General features: G+C 45.2%; 1 long non-coding RNA gene across 1 annotated transcript in view; it reads left to right on the top strand.

The window, feature by feature from the left end:
* LOC117605858 (uncharacterized) overlaps positions 1-25951 on the top strand; it is a 145081-nt gene that overhangs the window by 72438 nt on the left and 46692 nt on the right. Inside the window, exon 3 of the long non-coding RNA XR_004581799.2 lies at positions 25431-25492. This is a non-coding gene — a long non-coding RNA (uncharacterized LOC117605858). The remainder of the gene's footprint in view (positions 1-25430; positions 25493-25951) is intronic.

Below are 25951 nucleotides of genomic sequence, written 5' to 3'. Positions count from 1 at the left end.
TTGTTTGCCATTTATGCCCATTTAGAGCGGAACCCCGGTCGTGCGCCGTTTGGCCCCCCCTCGTTCTCGACCTCGATTACCACGAAAAGCATCGTTTCTTCTTCATAAAAACCCGCGCTCGCGTCCTCTGTCCCGTGGCTGTGCCGAGGTACCCCCTGCTTACATTCTCGGCCCTGTACCAGCCGTTTTCCAAATTTTCACGGCCCACCGATGGACAGAAAAGCGCATTGATTCGCAGCTATGTGTCGCAGGGGAACTAGAGACCCCCCTGTAGCTTTGTGACGGATTCGTTTAGGTCGACAGGAATTCGCTACGCTTTTTCGACACGGCCTCTTATTCCCGTCTCCTTCGTCTCCGGAACAACGAACCGTTCTCCTTCTCTATCGGTTTCTTTCTTTTTCACGAAGGCTGCAAGACCGATTTGCTTTTGCCCTCTTCAATGTTTCCTTCGGCCGAGAGGCTTCGTCGTTCTGCAGGACAGATGCTTCGGGATCGGTACCCGAAGGACCCGTTTGATGGAAGAGTTATAAATTAGAGGCGAGCCATTGTCAACGGGGAAGAAAACGTCTCGGTTTCCGGGCCGGCAAATATTTTCATCCCCGGGGACTCCGACACCTTTCAACAGACGCTGGAAATTTGGAGATAGGCAAAAAAATCATGCGATTGACATAGAATATGAAAGATGGCTAAAAATCCTCTGCCTCGAGGATTATCCTGAGGAAAAATTAAACGCCTCCGGCGCCCTAAACGTAGAGGGTATTTCGCGAAGAGGCCTGCCATTAATTTCTCGATCATCGACGTAGGTAAACGCGCTTACGTCGAAGGGGATATTTACGCGGCCGATGGGGACAGGCGTTCTTGTCGGTCGGCGTCTTTTTCCATCGGTATCGTGATCCTCCACCGTGATGACGTAGTGGACGAGACTAAGGTGCGCCGGTTTCGGGCATAAGTCAGCCGGTATTCAATGAGTTCGAGGAAGTTCATCGCCGGTTCTTCGCACGCGAGCCAGCGTATCGACGGTAAACGACAATCGTGCGCCCCACCGGCATCCTAGCCGGCCGAAAAACTGGACCCGAGGGGCAAACGGACGTGGACCAGCGATGGAACGCCGGTTTTCTGGTAAAAACTGATATCACCGCTCGCCAAAATTGTTGAGCTCGACGCGAGCCGGTTCTTTTTTCCTTCCAACTCCACGTTTCTGATCCCTGGATACCAGTTTACGCCGAAAGGAATGCTGCCACGATCGATGGATCGTAACCGGGGACATTTGTGCAAATTACTTGCCATCGGATGGAGATATTTTATTCGGAAACACGGTAAGAACTGCCGATGGAGATTTTCATGACGTTAAGTTCAAACGCTGTAGAATTTCGATAGTGAATCGTTTTGATAGAAAAGATTTAACGAAACTCGTGAAAATTATGAGAAATTTAATAGTATCGATAGGTGTGACAGTTCGTTAGCCTTAATTAAATTTATACACGAAAAACATGAATACCTGGCGATCGTTAAATCTACGATGTTAAATAAAAAACAAAATTATCCAGCCATTCAGAGGACCACTGGACTTCGAGATACAATGATCACTTTGCATTTTGATGTTGTTTCGTCGGCAAAAAACTCGATCGTCCGATAAATAAGCGGATAAATGAAGAGATATACCGGTGCATAAGTTTCCCGAGGAGCAGAAAAAGAGAAGGAGAGACAGTCTTTGATTTACGAACACGGAGCGATCGTGGCCGATTAATAAATCCCGGCTTCTTCTCCGGTTCTCTGGCTATTAATCGTGATTAATTATCGTCCAGAAGAAGGGGAGAGACGTGTAATTGTGTACGTCACGGTACGCACCTGCTAGTCACGTTGCAAATGTGAATCACGTAGAGAGCACGAAGAAAAGTGGATTTCGTAAAAACGCGATCGTCTGACCGCTTCGTTAAATGGAACTCGCGAACTCGAGCAGATGGTAAAGATCGCGAGGGAGAACTCGCGTAGGAGCCGTAACGAACCGATGGAATCGCCGATGATCTTCCGGCAATCGAGTATATGGGGTACCGTAGGAGGAATATTGGATCGTCAAGACGAGGCAGCCTCATTTATCCTGACTAGTTGTAACGTTTCCTCTTCCTCCTAATGGGATAACAAACTGTAGAAGGAAAGGATTATCTACTCTGAGAACTCGAACCTTGATGATTGTCTCGCAGACATTTTATGGTGGGAAAAACTTGAAGCACCTCGTACATTCCTAGTAATAGTCATCACTATTACATTTTCTAGTGTTTAAATAGCTTTTGGATATATAAGATCCTAGACTAAAATTTCTATTAGAAAATTGCACAACTCTCTGCAACTATGAAAGAGAATCAATCATACATCAGTCCTTAATTACGCTTTTTCGTCAAAACGATCATCGCGAGCATTAACGCGAGTAAGTGCATCGATATACCCTATCGAGTGTAATAATAACTTCCATAAAGATCGGTATCAAGTGTGGGGGGCAAACAAGCGAACAGCATTAGCGACGTGTTATCGATACGGCGCCCCATAGAAAATCGCTTTAGATCTCGACGCAGCGAGCTCCCACTGTGGCGACAGAGAAAATATTTTAGAAGCTCGTACACGGGAGCGTGTATCCGCTCTGCATCGGGGACGATTAAAGAAGTCCTCTTGGAAATCGAGCCTTTTAACCAGGAAATATACTTGGAAGCGTAATATTGTTCGTCGAACGAACGAGGGAATGTCCCGAGAGACGCGGAGAGTATCAAGGATTCATTCATTGAACGCTTGTAGAGAGGAGAAATTATCGTTTGTACTCGGTTCTCCGATGTACGAATAAATTAGAAGCATAAATTAGACGGATGACACTGTCGCCCCATGGTGTTCTGCTTACGTAGCCGTACAAAAGGAGCTGCTTAAAAATCGACTGGCTCATCAGCTCGGGACATTATTGGCCGGGAGGCACATTCGTTTCCGCGCGGGCAACCATGGCTGCGGTTCGAATAAAAATATATACACCACGTTTTAGGAAGCCTCGCGAACAACCGTGCTGTGCATTTCAACGGTATTAAGAATTTCAACGAATCGTCCTGGAACTCCATAATGTTCTTTGAAAGCGATTGTTGAAAGTATTCATAAGTGCCTTAATTTGTAAAACAATAGATGACGTGAAAATGATAAAACTGGAAGGATAAAAATGTGGGTTCCTTTGAGAGTCCGTAGGATCAAGGTGATGCACGATCTATTTATATTTCTCATGATCCAGATAGAAAGGTAGAAAGTTGGTATCGTTGAGGGGCAGGTGTCCGGAGAGCTTATTTTCTATCGAGGTTAGCAGATTATGAAGACGTCCGCGGGCTAAAATACACACGTATAATCGCACCTGTGTGCCAGGACCGTTTTCCCATACACCCTCGTACCGCACCTCTTTCCAGGGCGTGACTTTGAAAACCACCAGGACCCAAACAGGCCTTTTGCCATACTAAAAGAGGACCAAGAAACCGATAGAAGACGAACTGTTCTCTCTCTTTCTCTGTACTTCGTATAGTCTTCGTGCGGGGACCGGGTCTACCTGACTTATGGGGGCCCAGGATTCGGCATTATTTATGACCGAGAGGCTCCGAATGCTCCCAAAAGAACTCTCTCTCCGCTGTCTCTTCGTTCCTCTTCCATTCATCTCGCGTCTCTGTTCAACGGCTCGCGAAACCTTCGATAGCCGCGCCGTTTTGTCGAAACAGTAAAATTCCGTCGGGTTTTTTCGTACTTGAAATTCAATTTCAAAGTTCGTTCGACTGAGACTCTCGAAACATTCGGCGTCACCCACGTATGCCGCGAAGAAGGCGAGAAGTAGCCAGAGGAAACGAACACGTCTCGAGAATGAATTTGCCGCGGTGCCATCGTGAAGGATCACCGCGAAGGATCGCGTAAATTTTTTCACCACCGTTCCCCTCGTTAACATTGTTCGCGCCTACGCGCGAGAAAACGCGCCGCGGGTGGCTGCGTCACCGTGTCATCCGCCGCCTCGTTGTCCAGATCGGCCGATAAACGCGCGTCGCTCCCTCTTCTTTTATCGTCAAGACGAGCAGGGTGCAGAGCCGCGACCAGACGCGGCCATAATTGTCCCGGCAATTACGCGGATCGATTGGGTTCGATCGGTACTGTCGATGATAAATTCCGATCGCGATGACGGCGGGACGGAACGCGTGGACGCCGCTCGCGATTGCGTTTGCAGATTCCTCGGCCACGATTTGCATTCGACGCTCTCGGAGATATTGAATCAGCGTTAAGCGAGCCACGGATCGAGCGAGTGAATTACGCTAGCGTGTTGCGAGTCTCATTGAAAGCCGATCGCTCCGCGGATAAGCGATACTTATCGTAACGGTGAATATGATGAATGGAGGCTCGGCTGTTGCCATGAAACACAGGAAACGTGATTTTTCTCGTGAATACGACGAGGTATTTAGAAAATGGTTTATTCTTTTATTTTTTGAGATAGCGAATATTGCATAATTTTTAAATTTGAAGCGTCCTAAAAAACATTCCCACCTGAACTGGTAAGTCACAATTCAGAGGGAATTGTCCTTAAAACTCCGAACCCATGATTCACAAAAGCGTTCGAGTCCCGAGGCGCTATAAATTCCTGTAGGTCGTAGTTATGCGAGTCGAAGAGGTGTAAGTTCTGGAAATTGATCGCGAAGGCATCCGAGGAAGCGGCCGGTCGTCCCTGACCGAGTGCCTTCCACGCAGAATCCCAAAAACGAGCGCTTCCGAGCGGACGAGCAAGATCTTTTGGGTCAGGTAGGCATATAACGATCTCGGGACCTCATCCTCCGCTCGGAATATAAACTGTTTCTGGGAACAGACAGTCGTATATCTTGCCGAACGACAATGCCGGAGTCAGTCACCCACTCACTCGTTCGGACCCACCTCGATATAGACGCGTCCGTCGAAATCTGGCTTGCAGGAAGAGCGAGGCAGGATCGACGTCCGTTCTAGATCCTATTCGATTTCTTATTCGCGATCGTTCTGGAATTTCCTTCTTCGCTTAATCATTCGCCACCATTCTTGATTGTTTGAATATGCCATTCAAAATATCCCATAGAGGTAACAAAAATTATACGATACTTGGACAAAAATGATTTCGAATGATTTGGGAGATTCTTCCAGGTAAATCGTCCGTTTTTTGTTACGCGTTTCATAGGACCACCGTGGCGATTCGCGGAACATAGGCGCAGGTGTCGGAGGCTGAACGTTGTCGCAGCATCAGGAATGACTGGTCGAACGTTCCCGGCATTTTATCTGGTAGTAAGTATCTTGTCGTTTGGCATTAGTATACCAGCCAGTCAGCCAGTGACAGATTCTTATCTCGGATTCGAGGAGACACGCCGTCTCACCCGTGCTCGTTCTCGGTCACACCTAGTCGAGATCCATGGATCGCGTTATCCCTCGAGCCCTTCTCGATTTTTAGTCCCCTTTCTTCGGTAGCCTAACTCGCACGAATCCTCGTTATACACGGCTGAACGGTTTGTCAGATTTACTGCCACTGAACGGTAGTTATTTCGATTGAATACCAATTAGCGATTATCAAGGGTGCATTTTTAGAATATATGAATATAGAATGATGCACCTGCACTCGATTGGAAATTCGATCATTTCTATCTTTTATAAAATAATATCAAATAAAATAAAGATACAATATAGAATCGAATTTTTAAAAATATTGCAATTGCTCTAAATTACAAATAACTGTGACAGTAATTATTAATAGTCAGAAAAAAATGAATATTCTAACAATTACCTTATGCAACAGAAGAATTCGATTAGAAATACGAAACAAGCGCTGATATATCGAAACACACCCCCGACTATACAATGATTCGTTAGGAACGAGGGGAGCGGGAGAATGATCAAGAAATACGATCAGCAAGATCTTAATGATCGACAACGCAATCGTAGAGGCCCGATGCAGAATGGAGAGGCAAAGCATCAGCAGCCGACCGTTTGAATGGAATAATTAGATGATTATCTTTTATTTATCCGCGGCTTTGATCAGCCGCCCCTCTGGCATAAAAGGACGCCATTTGCAATTATCCGATGGAAGAGGAAGCGTATCGTTCACTGGAATGATACCTCTATTATAATCAAGCCACCCATTGCGTCAGTTTCTTTCGGTTTCCTCTTTCCCTCTGCCCGTTGTACAACGCTTCTCTTTTCACGCACAGGATATTCTGATTCTGAAATCAGCCTTCCTGGTTTTTCGCCCGCGGCGAAAATAACCAATGATACGTCAAAATATTTTCTTCATTTTTTACTTTTATTTCAATCTAACAAGAAATTAACGACGAGAGGATTTTTTGAAATTATGTGGGATTAAGCTGGTAATAATTCTCAGTAATTTAGGTAGAAATTAATTACTTAAGTGGTGGTTAATTTTGAATGATTGCATTGGCACGAACTAGAAATTTCAACTTCCGGCAGAGTCTCACGAACATCTCTTCCTTCTTCCCTGGAACATCTAAATCACGGAAGAAACGACAAGTTCGTAATCCCATTGGTGAAGATCAGAGGAACCATTATGCGGCTGTTAGAACGAGAAATTGAGCAGCATTCGGTGCGATTTTCTGGAACCCCCAGTGTGGTCCCAAACACTAGGGAAAAGATTGCTAGCGACGAGTAGCATGGGCCGTTCGATGTCCTTCGGGCCAGGGTCCGCGAGGAAGAAGTCGAAGAAAAAGGTGAACACCGGTGACTGGAGGAAGGAGAACCAAAACACGGCGTCGTGTGTCGTTCGTGAAAAGAGGTGCAGAGAAGTTCGGGTCAGGTAAGGAATCAGAGCCAATCGGTGGAAAAAGGAAGAAGCAAGGATCATTGTCCCAGGCGAGAAGTTGGTCCAGCCCTCGGCGATCGAATGAAACGAAACCACCCAGGATGCTGGCCAACAATGATCTCCACGAAGTCATCCGACACCGCCGTGGAATCGTCGTTAATGGCCCGTGCAACGCAGGATCATCCTTTGTTGGTTTATTGCGAGTTGCACCCCGAGACACCTCACTCCCTGGAGACACGCGTGTGACCTGCCCGCTCTTCTTCTTATTCTTCCTCCTCTTTGCAAGCAAACTATTTTCCAGCTGGACCGGTACGAACTTGCAGTTTTTCCCGAATGAAAGACACATCTGGGGTTGATGTCTGTGTTTGGGGTTGATTCGGGTTGCTCGGTGATTTAAATGCGGCAGGATATTTGTAAAGTTTGCGACGGCAGTATGAATAGCAGGGCTAGTAGGGTGGCATGCAAGACTCTAAGCAAGAAATTAAGTCAAACTCTTTATTACGACATGAAATATCAGCCGATCGAAGCTCGGTCAATGTAACGATCCCAAGGTAGATCGAAGCAACAGCATTCTCCGGAATAGTGCCATTAAATCGCAGCATGAATTTCTACGTAATCACGAGCGAACATGCTTCTCGACAGCGATTACATCGAAACGTGTAATTGAGTTACCATCTGCACAAAATCCATCAGAGCAACCGAAGCAAAGCATCGCGCGTTCTCTGGTGCCTGAAAAACAGATTCCTCAGGATTTTTCTGAAACTCACATCCGTCAGTTTCTCGAGCGACAAAAACTGTTTCGACCGGATGGTTGGTTAAACGTTAAAAGTCAAAGGCTTCCATGGAGAAACTGGAACCTATTCTCTGCCGAAACTATTAGGATAAAGGAGAGGGATGAAAGGGGAAAAAAAAGATACTAGTCGAAGGAAGGACACTTTCGCGGCGAGAATTTTCATCCGGAGCGAAATGAAGTTGGCACGAGACCATAAATCATAGGAAGGGAAATCCAACGAAACCACTACTGGCTATAAAATTTTATGGTGTTTAGCCCCGACGGCCAGCACCGTATATCCTCGACGGAAGTGAAACTCGTCGTGGCACGTCCTTTTGCGGACTGAGAAACGGGGGAGAGGTCAACGAGGAGCCGTTCGACTTGCTGCAGAAGGTAAAAGTTGCTGCCCTTCGATCAGTGTTTCAACAATATTGGTCGTCCGCATTGTTCGCTCGTCCCAGACCCGGTGGAAAATGCTTGGAAAAGGAAAATCGTGATATACGATTTATTACGAGGCTGTGATTTACGAGCGACTTCCATGGGGGAAGAAGATCTGTGTCACGTGGTGGTAGACCTTCGAAGGCGTTCAGTTTCTTCTCCTATTTTTTTATTTCGTTGCGACCTTCGAATATGCAATTCTTCGGGGGTGGAGAAAAAATTTGGAATTACAAAATTATTTGGTTTCATTAATATTTAGACACGCTTCGATATTATTCAAATAGAGTAAACTTCTAACGAAACCAAAATTCAAAGCGAACAAAGAGTAGAAGGGTGCAAGAAAAATCTTTTTTACTACAAAGGAGAAAAAAGAAGGGAGGAAAGCGCAAGCTGCAGAATCGCGTTATTTTTTCGTCCGGTTGAACGTAAATTACTCCCGATAAGGAAGAAATTTACGTTCTCGGAAGGAAAAAAAGGGAGCTCTCGCCGCGTGTTGCTGACGATTTACGGCGAGTGTTGCGCACGTGAAGAATTTACGTCGAACGTGCGTGCCTGAGTCCAACATGTACAATTATTTTCCCCCGTGATGCATTGACGCGAGTCACGTACAGTCGACCGGACACTGGCCAGTGTTCTTTCTTTTTTAGCGATTCTGTGCTATTATCATTTTCCCTGCTCTTTTTAAAACCTGCTGTACGATAAATCCGTTCGTGTGTTTCATAGAAATCGAGGATCGTCTAAAATTAACTTAGTTGCAATTTCACGCTGACTTTATCATCGTTTCTGTCATCGTCATCGAGAAACCATTATCCCGTCTCAGATCGATTTTCTTCATAGTTTGCAACCTAATCGTAGCCGGGGTCACAAACCCCGTATCAACCCCTTTGAACCGTTCATTTGCGCGATCGCGATCCTGATAGGGCGTTTTGTCGCATAGAAATCTCGGCTTTTCAGACTGGTCGACGCGTGCTGAATTTCAAACACGCGATGGATATTAGTAATATATTTCAATTTTTTATAATATACCCTAACACACTGGATTTCATTTTTCATCACTTTCCTTTTTTGTATCGTTCAGAGGTGGTACAATATTTCCACACGAAATACAATCGTAAAGATATCGAGGTTTTATCGAGACCCGAACCAGTACCGATAAAACAAGCGGAGATTGAACTCGTTCAGAGCATTTCGGAGCGTGATCGAATCACAGGACGAGGTTGAAGTTTAGCAATCTTCAACGACGGAAATAGCAGCGCGGATTTACGCTTTGGCGAACCGATATACCGATATGACATCCTCTCACGAGATTGAAACGGTTTTACATGCACCTAACCGTCCTTCGTAGCGTCGAACGCGATCATAAAGCACCTTTCCACGGGGGTTGATGATCGGCGATCTTGTTACATCTCGGATACGCTCGTGTCGTGTGCACGGCTCCGATGATCCACGGATCGAGCCGTGTCGGATCGTTAATCGATCACGTGACTCGTTTCCAGCGAGCCTTGACGAAAAGGCTGCTCGTGTCTCACCGTTGTAAATCTGTTGGCGTTCTGGAATTCCGAGTTTCTCGTATCCAACGAGGGGGGGGGGGGGGGGGGGGGGGGGAGGGGAGGGGAGCAAGCCTAATTTCAGATGCCTCGGTATACCCGCAAAATCGTGCCCGTCCAGGAATAGCTGGAAAGAATTCCATACTGGCGCGAGTTTTTCTGGAAATCGTCGAGTCCGAAGTTAGTCGGTCGTTCTAGGCGAAACGAATGGCGGTCAGGCTGGAAATCGAGTTCGCGAATCGGGCATCAGCATCAACACCGACACCAAGGTATCAACGTGGCCGGTGCCAGTGCAGCAACGGCGCGTCGTTGCACCGGCTAAATCATTAGACGCTCGAAAGCACGTGCCCCCCGCGGTTTCCAGCATTAGTTCATCTGTCTCTGGTTCGCTTCGCAGCCGTCCTCTTCACCGATCGAGCCAACAACCTGTCTCTCTCCTCCGTCTCTTTAGGTAGATTTCCTTATCCTCTTCTACGGATCGCCAGGTTTCGGCCGGTGCCTCGCGTTTAATATATGAATCCCACGCATCGAAGCCCCGTGGCACCGCGGGGTACACCGAACGACATGTGTTCCTCCTCCTCCTCTTGCTCTCTCTTCCGTCCGCTCCTTCTTCTTTTCTCTTCACCTTCTCATTTCCTTTCGTTTCGTCGTTCTAACGTCCTTCGCGATGGTCTTCTTTTCTTTCCGGAGAGTCTTCTTGAAAATTGGCGCCTGTAGTAATTCTTTGGATCGGTGTTACCAGTGATACCAAAGGATAGTAAAAGGAATAATTTTAAACTTGAAACTCTATGGAACACGAAAGCGTAGAATTCTTAGAGAAAGCGAACCAGCGCGAAACATTTGGCTGGCACGAGTTCCATGCCGGCGGTCGTTCTCTGTTCCGTTCCGCTTGTCGGGATAGAATCGAAGACAATGGCGAACACATGGGAAAAGGGAAATCCAATTCGAGTCGTTTGCCTCGGGTTGCGTTTCTCTTTTGCTAAAAATTACTCCATTCCGAAGCATTCTGGAGGTTCGTGGATTTCTCGGAGTCGTAGAAAAAGGTTTCGTTAGAAAATTCGATCAGCTCGAGGAAAGGGATTGATGGTCCAATAGGGATTGTAATCAATTTCCTACGTCAGAATTTCTATGACGAGACGATCATTCTCTAGGGTGTGGCACGTATCAAAGTAAAAGATGGAGCTTCTCGAGGATAGGGGATGCGACGATCACCAGGAGATATCTAATCCCATTCTCCGCGCGATTAAGTAAACATCGCATTAGGGAGAGGAACACGTCGGAGCCGCGAGACTGGTACGCCTCATATCGCTAACAAATGCGAGGCGATATAAAATAATAAGCCTATTAGTCACGGGGTCACGGGGATCCACCTTTGTAGGGTGAACATAGAGCACGTGTGTCTACTTTGAATCTATCATTGTGTCGGAATATTTATGACAGCGATGGGTTTCTGGGCTTTTTTTCTAAACCGACACTATGGTTTCGATTTTTTCATTTATTTTACATGAAATTTTTCATGTTTTATAGTTGAAACTCTACCCTGTTCAATTTTTGCAAAATTTATATTTTCTTTCAAGTATCTCGAAAAGAAATCTTCCTAACTGTATAACCTCGAATAATTATAAATTCAAAGGCAATTAAATGAAGATCTTCCTCCATCATGTGATCAGCTGATTAACAATCATCTCCGCTGATTAACCATCATCGATTCGATTTCACGAATTCCATCCATACGATTATCGTAGCATTGTTTGTCATTCCGTTACACGCACGATCGAGGAGGATTTAATCCCGAGGCATTAATAAACGGTGCGCATCCCTGTCCTTTTCTCTCGTTCTCTTTTTCAAGCATCACGGTCCTGCTCGTTCCGTGACTGCGTGCATGGGCAACCTTATGCTGGTCCCACAGTATTCACGCGGGGATTTATGGCGCGTCCACTCATTCATAAAAATATTATTCAAATTTAGAATGTCTAGACGGCGGCGATGAGACGGCAGGGGAAGTCCGAGTATCCCGGGACACTCGGGGCTCGCTATGTGTCTCCTGATGCCTCATCGACGATCCTTATCTCGTTCATTGATAACTCGTCCCGTGAAGCCGCGTTTTTTATTTCCTCGCCACGGTGGATAGCAGAGAAATCGGAGGTGTGGCGAGCGTGGCCAGAGGAACAGCTTGTCGTTTCACTTGGTCTTCTTCGTCCTTTTGCATTTTTCTTTTAAGCACCAAGAAGATTGGAAGAAATTGAATACTGCGTTCATGTCAAGTGTGTTTGAAGCGGGTTTAAACAATATATTCGACGACGCTCGTTTCTCAAAATATTTCCTACAGTAGTTATTAACATTCACAAAAATTTAGCTTTCTTTCGTAGGAAAATTGATCAGGTATCCTTCGAAATTTTAATATCATTTGCTTCTCAAAATATTTCTTTAATCTCCTATCAAAACGTCATCGATTCGCAAAAGAAAATAGCTGCAAAGCGTCTCGCAGGATTGAAATGATCTGCGTTACAGAGGGAGAGGATGTTCGGAGGACGTATAAAAGGGACAGGAACTTAGCCGGGGGACATTTTTCGCCCCCTTTCGGGCGACGGTGTCTCGTCGTATCGCCCACGCTTACATCTTGATTCGCGGCTGCTCGCGCTGTAAATAACAACCCCTGACTTTCTTTTTTTCGCAGAATTTTATGATCGACCCGCGTATTATGTGGGGCGAAAATTTAATGGCTAGGCATCGCGTACGTCCCTCACGAGTAATGGCTGGCCTTTCGAGAACGAACGACCGTGGTACACCGGGAACATCGACGACTCTCTGAACGTGGTTCTTCGAAAATTATTGAAACGAATCGCGTGTTTCAGATTTTCGTAGAATCCTATAATATGATAACCTGAGTCTATTTATCTATTAGTTAATTCTAAAATCTTTTTAATAGTACTGTACTGTCTACAAACGTTCTATACTCTATGGTATAGTATAGATGAATAAATATTCTCAATCCACTTATTACGGGATGGAGATGGAATTGAAAGGGTAAGTCGAAGAGCGGGTGGAAAGAGGGAGAGGAAAGGGCCTAGATGGGATCGTGGTGAGCGGGCGTGTGCGATCTCTTCTGTAAAACCCCACGGGTCACTAACTAAACCAATGAGGCCGTGCTGAGATTAAATAATTCATGCTGCGAGTGTAATCCGCAAATTTGTTTGGGATTACGAGTACGCCGCGTGCGGTCAAACAATGGCTATCTTTCACCCCGAACTGGGGTGTCCCGTCTCAATTACCAAAAAGTTGACCACTGTGTAACTCGTTACCCTCTAGAACTCTCTTCCAGAACTTTAGATCTTTACAGTCTGAAGTCACCGTTTTGAATTCTTGGTCTCGAAGGGTGGAATAATCCAAGAGTCATCATAGAATTCTGGTACCACGAGTCTTATCATTTCAGATCCCAATTTTCAAACGTATCAATTCAAATAATTCAACATCTTTAATATTAAAAAAAAGAAGGAAAAACTATCCTGACCGATCGTTGGCACGCGATAGCTACTTATTTTCGCCCAGACGATTCGAGTTTGTCGATTTGACGAGGCCAAGAGGAGAAAGAGACGAGGGTAAGTTACGGAATCGAGCACGTGGGGGGTAGACCGGACGACATACGGAGAACACCGTGTCCCACATACTCTCTGTGCGTCCCATTGCACAGTGGCCTACACCGGGTGCCTCCATTGGTTCTCCATAGTGGATAAAAGCGAGATGGGGGGTCCTTTGGCTCCCTTACTTTATTCCAACCGCGCTAGGGGGGCCCCCAGACTCTGGGCGGGAACACGAGTGCTAAAAGCGTAATGATCGCTAAACGAAACCTCCCTGACTTCTGAGCCACGATTCAAGAGAGTCGAGTTTCTGGCCAATACTACCGCTCCTAGGACTAACCCCTAATTAATCGGAAGTCAGGCGAGGGTGGAGCTGCGAGAGCGATCTCAGAAACTCGCCATTTTGTCGGTGAAGCTGCTCTAGAACCTTTACCTGCTTTGGGTACAGTTCATCTTCCTTTCAGTTATCTTAATCTGAACGTGTTCAATCGGAGCTGTAGTAAAATAATTAATTTATATTCGATAATCAACCGGTTAATAAAAAATTATAGATAAAATAGCAACTTCGGGTTGAAGTCGACTCTTTCGTCTGAGAATTTCCTAAGGTAAACTTCGCTTTGAATTCATCTATAATTTCGTTTTCATGTTCAATCTGTATGGTGCTAGGAGTTCGTTGACATTTGGTCAGCAGCAGTCGGCTGGTTTTTCGGTTTAGTCCTGGTGGCCAAGAAACAGCACCGAGATTTTCTGTTCGATCGGCTTAGAACAACCAGGTGGCCCGGGTGGCAGTTGTTTTTTTTTTCGTGCAACGATTGCAAAGCGAAAAAGGGGGGAAATGAAGGGAAAAGAAAAGAGAGGAAGGAGAGCGGTCGGAGAGACGAAATCATCGAGTCGGCTGTTAAAATTATAGAGAGCGAAAACGGGCGTCGCGATGCCTCCCAGGGTGACGGCCCATTCAATCGCGAGGAACCCCCGCGAGGTACCGCGACAATGGCACCCGCCACGAGCCCCCCACCTCCTCCATGGCCACCGTGTACCCCGTTCGCGGGGGGTCTCCTCTGTCTGCTACTGGTCATTTGATTGACGCGCTCATTTCTGCCTGGATTTTTGCGTTTCGCGTACCTTCTCCTGCCTGACGTTATCGAGAACTTCGAGCAAGAATTCCATTTACCTCCTCGTCATATAATATTACACGGTTCAAACGTGACAAACCTGGATTTTACTTGCAGCACAATTAATTTTTTAATTAATCCACCGTCTGGGATCGTTCCAAGTGTCGTTTCATGTCTTCGTTAAAAATAAGGCAAAAGGTTTCTGCATATGATCTGGAAATTTTCCATTGAAGACAGAGGCAGAGTAGAATTTCATTGGAAGCGAAATGAAATTGGAAGGCATCGTTTTCCAGATCGCCGACGAAATTACAAAGAACAGAGCAGACTCGAGACGGGTAAACGCATTGAACAATGCGAACCCCCATAAGCAACCGCGACAATGAACTCTCATTCGCGGGGGGTCTTTCCTGCACGCCATCGGGATTCACTTGGCATTCGCAGACGCATACGTGCGAAATTCGACTTGGTGCTCACGGTCGACACGCGTGCCACCCCGAAAAACGTCGCATACGATAAAGCTACCGGTCTCCTGTAAGCTTGCTCGTTTGTTCTCCGAGCCGTTCTCAATTGAATTCAAAGCCCTATACCAAACATTCTGATCATTTCTTACGATCGCTCCGTCGAAGTAAGATCATCGATACCGCTTTTATTACTTGTGTTAAGTCGTTTTTAAGTCTACCACGTCTTCCGAAATGCTTGCAAACTTATCGCGTACGTAATTACAATTTTCTTTTTCTAAAAGTCATCGACCTCTTAAGGAGTTAATTAAGTCTCCGCAACAGAATGTTTGCAGACGCGAGACAGCCGGTGAATAGCGAGCAAAATCGTTTATTAGGCATCTTCAGGCGGACGAAGCGGAAGTGAATGAACGCTCGAGAATCGTGGAACAACGGAAGCGGACGGAGACCGTCAGCCGACTACGATCTTCCGCGTCGTCAGCTTCGTGGCGCGCGCGACGAAGCTCAAAAGCGCGGAAACGCTTTATATTTCGACGGCTCGCTCGCGTCGAGGACCACTTCGCTCGAGAATCCTCTCGACTCCGGTTCGAGTACGAGGCCAGATGTTTCAGAACGCTTCAGGACTACTTGAAGCGTTCGCGCGCGTATAGCACGCGCGAAATAGCGCGTGCAAGCCGAGAAAAGCTTGGTAAACTGGCGACAACACACCACGTTCCTCTCGTGCCACGTCGCGAAACCCTTGAAGGATTTACCTTCCCGTTCGAACACGTTGCTCCCGTTTCCTTCGAGTGCTTTCCTCGTCGCTCGAAGGGCATTTGTTGGTAAAAGGTGACGAGCAAGTTGGGAATTTTCAAGGGTGTCTCGCCCTTTATTCTACCCCAGAGGCGAGCACGATATTAGATTGCTAATAAAGACGCGACGTGGAATGAAATTCATTTATACAAATCTTCGAACTTGCTATTAACCCTTTGACGCGATGAAACGTTTTTCGAGTTACCTCAGAATTGCACGCTAAAATGTTAAGAAATGATGAAGAGTAGCAAGAAAATTTGTTTGCAACTTGCTATTTCTTCCGTTGCGTATCTACTTATCGCCACACGTGGTCCTTCATTGTCGTGGCGATATAGGACATCCTCAGATTGATGAGAGATTGTCATTACTATGCAATTGAAGAAGTTCGTAATGGATGATTCCTAGTGGGGTTGCTTAGAAACGATGGAATCTGTGCGCAGTTATTTGCATTTCTCGTTGACACTTTATTTTCTTGAAAACTTTAGGACGTCTCTTTTCCAGTTACGACTGTTTGCTATGCATATTCCTCGGTCACGTTGATTTGCGATGCATATTTCTCAGTCACTCGATTGGTTACGCATATTTATTCCTATCTTGATTATCTTGGTTTACGAGTCTTCTTTATCGATGCCAATTTTTCAGTTGCAACTCGTGTTACTCAAGTGCATTATTAATACGTACAATGCAATTTCATCGCATTTCATATTTCTAGCCGAGCATAATCACCGTGCGGCGTTTTTCTACCAAATCGATCGGAGTAATCGAAAAAGGGTGGAACAATCCCCACGCGCCCAAATAGCTAACCTCGAATTGATCATGGTCGGCCCATTTCGAGCCGGCCGTCCGATGGATCCAGTCACAATGACTAAAAGCATCTTTGAGCGAAACTCATCTGCTCGTTCGACGAGCAACAATGCATCGATACAATTGATACGCTCCTTCCACCCGCGACTCGTCCTTTTTTTCATCTTCCTCCCTCGAAGGTATCGGGCGCGTGTATAGCCATTGAGGCGGTCCTCCTCGTCGGCTAATGAGGATCACAAACGCGCCGCTCAATTGAACAATGAAAACACCGAACTTCGAATCCAGTCACGTTCGATTCCTTTCAAAAAAAAAATGGAGTTGTTCGTGATGATGCCGAGGGGTTGTAGGGTTGACTTTCGAGAATTTTGGCTCTACGACTCTTATATAATTTTCAGTTCAATCTTAAATCTGAGATCTTTTAGATCTCTTTCTTTTGAGTTACTTTTTAGTAGAAAAAACGCTGTTACCAACAATTTCTTATTTATCGCCTCGTACATCTACCGTTATTGCCATAGAAAAGACAGTTGCAGCAAGTTCAATGGCGATTTACCGTTTCGTTTTGCTCTTCCTCCCACGTTTGTCTAGTTTCAACGAGAAAACGCAGTCGGGAGGCAATAAAGGTGGTCGTAAATTTTGCGCTACTTTTTGCAAACATGGCGCAAAAAAAGAAAGGAACTGACGCTGTAAATCTTTGGGAAACTGGGATGTTCGCTAAAGTTACATCCATTTGGTCTTTCTACGAAAATTCGAGGCTTACTTCCTGCCTTCCAATCCTGTCGCGTTCGGAGACTTCAACTCGGTCGATGATCACTAGGAGAAGCAGGATCGCCGTTGAAGAAGCGACCACGTCATCGACGCGACCATTCGGAAGAACGTCGGTCCACTTTCGGCCTCTTTGATTGCCCGGGTCCCGAAAAGGATCGATCAGGTCGGCGTTCCCGGTACCCGCGCGATCGGTTACTCGCGTGTGCGTGATCATTGCGTGATTGCGGGTACCGACAATGACAACAAGCACCACGGGAGGCGTGACTTGGCACGCCGAGGATGCGGCCTCCTCTTTAATGCGGACTTGCCGACAGCCAACGAAAGAACGAAACGGGACAACGCGTGGACCACGATCCTGAAAAGCACGCGGGTGAAAGTTGTGTAATAGGTCGGTGACTCGGTACACTCTGTTGGCGAGGATCGCGAAATGTGCTACTGATTGATACTCTATGGTACCTAATTCCTTTCCTAAATTTCGACGAAAAGAATTTGAAATTTGTTAAAAAAATGAATGAAAGTTGTGTAATAGGTGGGCGACTCGGTACCCTCGGTTGGCGAGAATCGCGAAACGTGCCACTGATTGATACTTTATGGTACCTAATTCTTCTCCTAAATTTCGACGAAAAGAATTTGAAATTTGTTAGAAAAATGAATGAAAATCCTGTAATGAAAGTTGTGTAATAGGTCGGCGACTCGGTACCCTCGGTTGGCGAGGATCGCGAAACGTGCCATCGAATTTCTTTCATAAAGTTCGACGAAAAGAATTTGAAATTGGTTAGAAAAATGAATGAAAATTGAAATTTTGCAAATATCCAAATCCCTCGATGTTTAATCACCTAATGTAATAAGATGAAAAATAGAAGATCGAGCGTCCTCGATCGGTTGGAATGTGCAGATTGCAAGATCCAGTTAGTTGATCGTTGCAGCGTTCGTTGGGCCACGGGTGAAAGAGCAAGAGACTGTAAAAGTCGATTGTCGAGTTCCCGCCCAGCGGTTCGCCAGCCAATCGGAAGCTCAGCTGCTCCCAGTCGCTTCCTTTTTTCCTTTTTAACGGTCGTTACACCGAGTAGTTTTCTTGTCTCAACGCCATCTTAGCCGGGCCGGACATTATCGTCCACTCTCATTGATTATCCTTCAACACGTTTGGCTCGAACCAACGACGACTTCGTCTCCTTCTTCCACGCCTTTTTCCTTCGATCAACTTGTTTCAATTCAACGTATCTTCGTTATTCCTCTTGGAACACGTTACACGCGTTGATTAACACATCATCCGCACGTGGGTGATGTTACAAGATCTTTTTAATTACGAGTTATCGTTGATTACCGCGACTGTTACAAGTGTTTTTGTGGATACCGAACAATTAGCGAAAATGCAGGGACAAGAATACCGGAGGGTTAGCAAAGGGCAGCTGCTTAAGGGAATTTCAATAGGACTGGTCTAATAGGATCTAGGACAATGGGGCTCGAAGAAATGAAGTATTCTTTGTTCGAGTAGCCCTCGTCGCATAAATACCTCACCCTGAATAATTGTTCGCTTTCGTGATCGTGTAGAATACTATGCCGATATCTTAAGATCGTTAAATCTTCGTGTCTATTATTTACCACCTGTACCCACTTTTACCCTGTAACCATCCACAGGATTTAGAATTAATATAACCAATTATCTTCTTAGAGACAGTCATCAGGAATTACAGAGCCGAACTTCTTCTATTTAAATAAACCCAGTCACCGGTTTCCAAGTGTTAAAAAATCTTTCTTCGATTCTCCTTTGACTCCTTTGATCCGTTTCTTCAGCATCCAACAGCGAGGTACCGAATCGTTGACGATTTCCAACCGTCCTCCCGTGTCTACCGTTAACCGTCACCATCGCCGACAGAAATGATCATCATCGCGTCCGAGCATCGAGGAAACGCGACGTGGACCCCATTCATTCCGTTCCTCTATTACTCGCGGGTACAACGAAGTCACCGAGTCGTCCCGTGGCGCGTAAGGACCGATCGTGAGAAAAATCAGTAGACTCGCGAGGACTATAATTTGCACTTCCGTTCTCATGTCGAGCATCACAATGCGCGTTAAAGGACGCTGCTCGGGCTGGGGTAGCGGATCCGGACTGCCCCCAGCGAACATTTCTCTCAGGTGTTCGACTTTTAGGCCGGTAAAAAGGGGGGTAATTCGATGCCGAAAGGGAGCAGGTGCCTGGGTTTTGTTCCAACCGGGAACAATCGATGGAAAGAGCTTTTAAGAGTCGCGGAATGGGGCCCGGCAAAAGAGGCGACTTTTACGAAATCGCTGCGTAGAGGTCGCATTTATGAGATGCATCCCCCTTCTATTCCCGTCACCCTAGTTTGCCTTCTGAAAGGAGCCTTTTCGTTTCTTTCTTTGCGAACGTCGCGCGCCTCGATACCCGCGGAGAGAGCGATTTCTTGCGTCTCAATCCACCCTGAAATCTCAACGACTGTTTTCGCTTCTCCAACGTACTTCTGCGCACGTGCTCGACCCGTTACCCAGGCCCTCGAGGGCTTCTTTCGCCCTTCACGTTCGAATGCGTTTCTTTCGACGGAATTCCTCTTCAACTTTGCCAAGATAATCATCTGTCCGATGAAGGCATTTCGATACCAGAGATTTCTCAACCCTCGCTCTTGCCACCCTAAATTTCGCTGAAATTTCACAGATTCCCAAATCTCGCTGTTCAATAGAGCCAGTGATAATATTGTGCCACGAGCAACGCGGATGCATCGACACCATCGTGGAATGAACTCGTACCTTTTGTTGTATTTCACATATTTCCCTGCCCTTGGAGCAAGCTTCTATATTAAATTCCACGATATACTTGTCAAGGCGTGGTGGCGAGGGCCACGGCGTTGAAAACCCTCAGAGGACACCGCTGCCGTGCACCATGAGACACCGTTTCTCTCTCTTCCGCTCCCTCTGTACGTGGCTGGCTTATGGGGTGCGAAACAGAGACGACCACCGCGTCTAATAATTGCGTATTACCTTTTGTCGAAAATGCCGCTTCAAAGAGACTCGGCGTAACGGACCACACCGGCACGCTTTCGTAAGTTCCTATGGGATTTACACGCAATGTTTGATTAAAACCTCTCCCTATCGATAGAACAATGAAAATGAACCACCGTCGAGTATAAATTTACGCTCTGATGCTGTACACGATCGCAGTTTATTTGAGGAAATTTTGGGAAGATATTAATATTAAAAATTCCTGGAACCTCATCGCTTTCCTATCTTCTTCTATTTGCAAAGGGCTGAAATCAGATTGTATCATTCGACGTGGCGAAACACATCCATCACCTCCTCGAGAAACGTAGGAAGAGTTTCGCCGGAAGAAAGGAAATTTGCATGGTTCTGATTCATAAATCACCTCGTGTAAGACCGTGCAGCGTAGAAACATCGACAGTTGACTACCTGTTGCTGGATATTCCCGGGCGAATCGCTATTTTTCATCGGCATGCAAAACGAGGGAAACAGCGAAGAAGGAAAACTCCTGCCAGCCACGCCTTTCTCGAGAACAAGCTCGATGACAAATTTCTTCGCTGCTCGAACAATCGATACAATTTGCATCGAAGTCTCTCGAGTAAACGTTTAAACGTATTGCACGATTTCTTTCGTTCTGGTCGACGACCACGCCTGGAGACTGACCCACGTATCTCGAGAGGGTGGCGCGAAATACCCCTTTGGGACACGGAAGAATACCGAGGGTAGATTGGTAACAGAGAATTTTGAACGGTCATCGAGGTAATTAATCGTTCGGTCACGATGATGTTTCGCCTGGAAGACACGCCTCTTGCAGGTAAAGAGTTCTTCAACAATTCTTGAATCGTATTGATGAGAAATTTTGGAATATTCATGGAGAAAGGGTGAAGAAACTATTCCACTATTTATCAGGCATAAATAGAAGTACTTATACGTAAAGATATTAAAGATTCAAATAACCCATCGTTCTTTGTTCCGTTTCTATCAACCCTGAAGAAAATGAAATAAAAATAAAAAATGAAATTTTCAATTCGATATCTACTCATATCCAAGACACAGGAAGAACCTGAAAGGATCAACCGGGAATAAGTTGGCAGTAAGATATGCGAGTAATAAAAATGGTCAATGGAAGGGCAAATTAATATTAAGGTGAAACCGGGTGCTGGAGGGCGCTGGACACGAAGAAGAGGAACTGTTGGATCGAGAGAACACCGAGGGGGCGAGAAGGGTCCCATGTAGGGACAGTAATTTATCATGAGCAGATAGGAATCTTCATGGTCGCGTGTGCCGAACGGCTAAAGTATCGTCCACTCGTTTTCCCTGGATGAAAGCCAAAAAATCTTTTCTCCAAAATTTTGTATTCGAACAACCAACGATTCCCTGTAGAAAAGCAGCAACGACGAGTTTCTGGTTGCCGAAACGATAAAGAGAGTGAAAGATTCGCGCGTTTTACACGAAACACTACCAAGAGGACAACTGTTTCGCTGTGGCTCGAGATAGCCAACAGAAATGCCAGACATTCCGATGGACGCGCGCCCAGACGCCGCCTGGTTCCCTGGAAAAATAATGGGACTCGGGAACAGGAAGAAAAAGGATCGACTACTTCGAAGGGGTTGAAACTCAATGAACACGGAGGAGCCTGTTACTGCCCCTACACGCGTTCGCGTGTTACATCTGGCGTTCTTTCTTTTCTCTTTTATTTATCTTGCTTCTTCTTTTCGAAGATGAAGTGCTTGCGAGTCGTTTGTGCGAATGAGGAGGGTGGTTGATGACCAGAGATAAGGAACACAGGTGGTTGCACCAACTTGCTGTAAAAATGATTCCGCTGTCGTGTATTATTTTATGGATTGTTATATTTTTCAATGGAGAAATAGATAAACTATTCTTCATAAAAATAAGTTCCTTTTCGATAAAATATCGGAACACTAGTTTCTGTTAGAAAATCAGCAAGCGTGAAGGGTTCCAGTGGGTTTGGCTCATCTCTTGGAATCCAAGATGCCCTAGTTAGCTAGAAAGCGGGGGGTTGTACGTGGTAAAAGTAATTTCTGGAAAGCAGCAACGAGATCACGGTGCAAAACGTAGAGAAAGGGATGGAAAGAGATAGAAATATAGTATGGGGGCAGAAACGTAGCTAGACTTCGACCCCCGGTGCTCACTGTGGGATGCCATCTTATTTATTGTTTTAATTATATCAGAATATATCGTTAGAGGCCGTCACGCCGCCGAATACGTGAGATTTATACGATCGAACCATCCACCACCCCCGTACCCTCTCTCCTCTCTCTCTCTGTTCCAGCTTCTGCGTTCTCCTGGTGAGCTCCGTGTGTTGACGCGTGTAATTTGTTGGTCTGAGCGTTGAATGAATTATAAATTTGTTATCGGCGACTCGCGAGTCTCTGCCTTAGTTTCGTGGAAGCAATAGATACCTTTAATCATCATATTAATGATCCTTGGAAGAAACATATAGCTTCAAAATATCTGTTGGAAACATTTTATGAAATATTAAGATATTTCAAAGTGTTTTTTAAATTTACACTCTAAATTACACCCCTGTGATTTCTTACTCCAAATCTCCGGATCAATACTTATTACCATTTGAGAAAATTCTAAGTATTTCTTGTCGTAGGGTACCGTTCTCAAAAGTCCCTGAAGTTGCCCTGTTCGACTTTCCTAATAATTTACGGTCGCAGAGAGGTTCATCCTCGAGCAGTTCGCGAGTTAGAAGAAGCGTGACCGAGGGCGTGGCGAGGCTTAATTACTGCTTAAACGGGAGTCCTCTCCGCCTACTAAAGTATAACCCATCATAATCCTCGAGGGCTCGTTCGACCCATTGCCCTCCTTGGTATTATAGTCACGAAGGTTAGAATCCGAAGCAGGTTAGCCACTGGTAAATTACACGTTTGTTTTAAAGGCTGACCCTTGCCTCTGCACCCGTACATCGGTACGCTCTTAATTTATCATTTAACCCTGTCCGACTATAGTAAACGGTATATCTGAATTCATCCAACGACGACACTTTTAATTTCTCGCATAATTACTGAGTATAGTTGATCAAATAATTACAACCCCAATGATGTTCAATTGCCTCGAGCATCGTCTCCAAACAAACGAGCAAGGGTTGAAAGACGACGCTGCTGATATGATCATGTCAATTAGACGTCATAGGGAGGTCGCAATTCGATTTCATTTAATACCATCCCTCCCACGCGAAGGGTTAATTGTTTCGACCTCGATACACGGTGTAACGAGCTTCCTCACAATACACCTAATTCCCGGCATCTAGATAAGGCCAGTTATCCTGATCGTCAGAGTTTTACTCGATTACTAGTCAATTGCTACCGGATCGTTCCTATCCAACCCCCTGTTCGACGCGTGGGGGGTGAATCTACCCTCGAACCTATACGAAATTCATGGAGCCCGCATGTCGATCAACAATATTCATCGACTAGTATTTTGGAAACAGAATTATCGCGAAAGAACACGCTGGTTATGAATTATTCAATGTTTTCTTTTTTTTTTATTAATGATAATGGAGATGTTGAAAGGGTGGTTGAAGGGTTTCGGTATATCACAGATGGTACGTTTTAAGTAGCAATTATTATATTCTCAAATATTCAATGAAAATGTCCTTCTTTTATAAAATCAACGAAAGATCTCGGGATGATTGCAAAACGTTCGGTTAACGAGTTTGTTTGCCGTATGAAAATTCACCGTGAGTAAATAGTTTTCCTCGGGTTCGGTTGATTACCGTGAGAAGCATGGGTCAGCAGGTGCCCGCGTGATGGAAAAACAATGAAGGCAAACGAGGCGAAACGGCGTCATCTCTTCGTTTCGAGCGGAACGCGGAGCAGAAAATTACCCTGGCGAAGAAATCACGCTGATTCCACGGCTGAAAACACGGGGTGGAGACGTTAACTAGCCGAAATAAATTGCGAAAGCTGAAGAATTACCAGCTCACTGACAGCGTGATTAATGAAATAAAATTGATCATTTTGGGTAGGCAAGAATGACAAATAATTCTAATGGGACTTTCAAGACGTAATTAGTCCGCCTCGCTTCTTCGAACGAAACCAAATTGAAAATAGGATTCTATCGTTCGAATCTCTAATACTTTAATACTTTTCGCAGCACGTGCTTGAATACCATTCTTATTCTCATTTTTCCTACACCTACCCCTTTGAAGATCGCTATCACGGGGCTCGTAAGGATCTCAAAGGAACAGATGCTCGAATATTCGACACCTTAATTCGGTTTATCCCTCGGTGATCCTCTTAAACCGATTAACAGTATTCGCGTGGTGCGAAATGAAGTGAGCGTCCAGCCAGTGAATGAAGAGGCTAGGAAGTGCTCGGTAAAGGGAGCAGGCGTTTACAAGAGGGCGAACACTGGCCACGCTTAATCCCGGAACGGTGGATTTTTAATTAAGGAATAATTAAAAGGAACAACGCTTCTCCTTCCGACTGGCGACGATAAATTAATAAACAGTGTCGCTGTTGTTTCGCTTCGTTGATATATAACCGAGCCAAGGTTCCTGATAGTAAGTTTGTAATTAAAACGTGGCAGCTTTTATTAAGAGAGATGCTTTACTGATGTTTTTCCTTATTGGATTAATCCTTTCGCAATGGTAATGTTGGTCTTTTCATTAAGCAAACTTACCATAATATTCACAGTGTTATATATTAAAATTAATTACACTGTTTCGAAGTTTCTCAAACTTATAAGGAAGAAGAAAAAGCTACAGGCTATTTGTATCAAATGTTCGAGTAAAATTCATCGAAGATACACGCACGTGGATGCAACCGAGTGCAACGTGCACACGCGAGTTTAAATCCGGATTAGACGGATCACCCAGCGGGTGTCTAAACGTTGATACACACTGTTCACCAACTGCACCCTCGTCTACCCTTAGTATTCTCCGCGATCGCGTTCCCTGCTCATTAAGCTTTGGAAAAATATTCGAATTCTATCGGCGACAAGATCTGACGTCTTAGGGTCTCGTTGATCGTGAGAGATGCTTCGTTTGGTTTAAATTTATGGAACCATCCCTTAGTTAATCAACTAGCAATATCTAATCACCCTTCTGAATTTATAATATTCAGAAGAGAAAGGTGCGTTATTTTTATCATAAAATTACCGGTGGTTCATAAAAATAAATTTTAATATAAATTTACTCACGCAAACGGTGCATAGATAGGTGTAGCTTTAATTAGAAAATTCCCTGGGCGTAAACTAACCAATTAAATTGGATGTTTATTTGCGCGCTATAACCATCGCGACGACTCAATTACTAACGAGCACCTGTTCAAATATAATTATTATTTCATTGGGTATAACGTTCGTATTTCTTACATTTCAGCTGAAGAAATTTCTTATCATTTTGAACGAAGGACACCGGTGAGGAAGTTACTCGACGAAAAGGTCAGGATAAATTTTCTTAATTTCTAAAAACTTTTGTTTTTGCGCCAACAAAACGACTTAAATTAGGAAGTAAAGTACTCGTCGAAACGTCAGAAACGAGATACAAGAAGCAAAAACGCGATTATAAATCTCAGCTAAAACTTCTAATGGTGTTTGTTTTAATTAGAACCGTAGCGTGCGGTTGCGTTCATTTAAGACTTCCAGTTTCGCGGTACCTCCGTCTTCGCCGCGTCTCCCGCCATGGACTTCCGTTAATTTCACGCGAGGCATTAGTACGTTAATAAACCGTTATTTATTGGCATGCTGCTTAAGAACATTTATTTCGCCCGGTTCCGACGCATTTTCCGTCGCGCTCATACCGCGCACTAAATCAACCATGGATCCTGCTTCGGGGAAGAGACCGTGTTCGTAAGCGAATAAATCTAACCAATTTTTTCTCTTTTCACGTTTTCTTGCTTC

This window comes from Osmia lignaria, chromosome 2, assembly GCF_051020975.1.
Source record: "Osmia lignaria lignaria isolate PbOS001 chromosome 2, iyOsmLign1, whole genome shotgun sequence".
In the NCBI taxonomy this organism is placed as follows: Eukaryota; Metazoa; Arthropoda; class Insecta; order Hymenoptera; family Megachilidae; genus Osmia; species Osmia lignaria.
The sequence above is the reverse complement of the archived record's forward strand: the minus strand, read 5'-3'. Positions and strand labels throughout refer to the sequence as shown.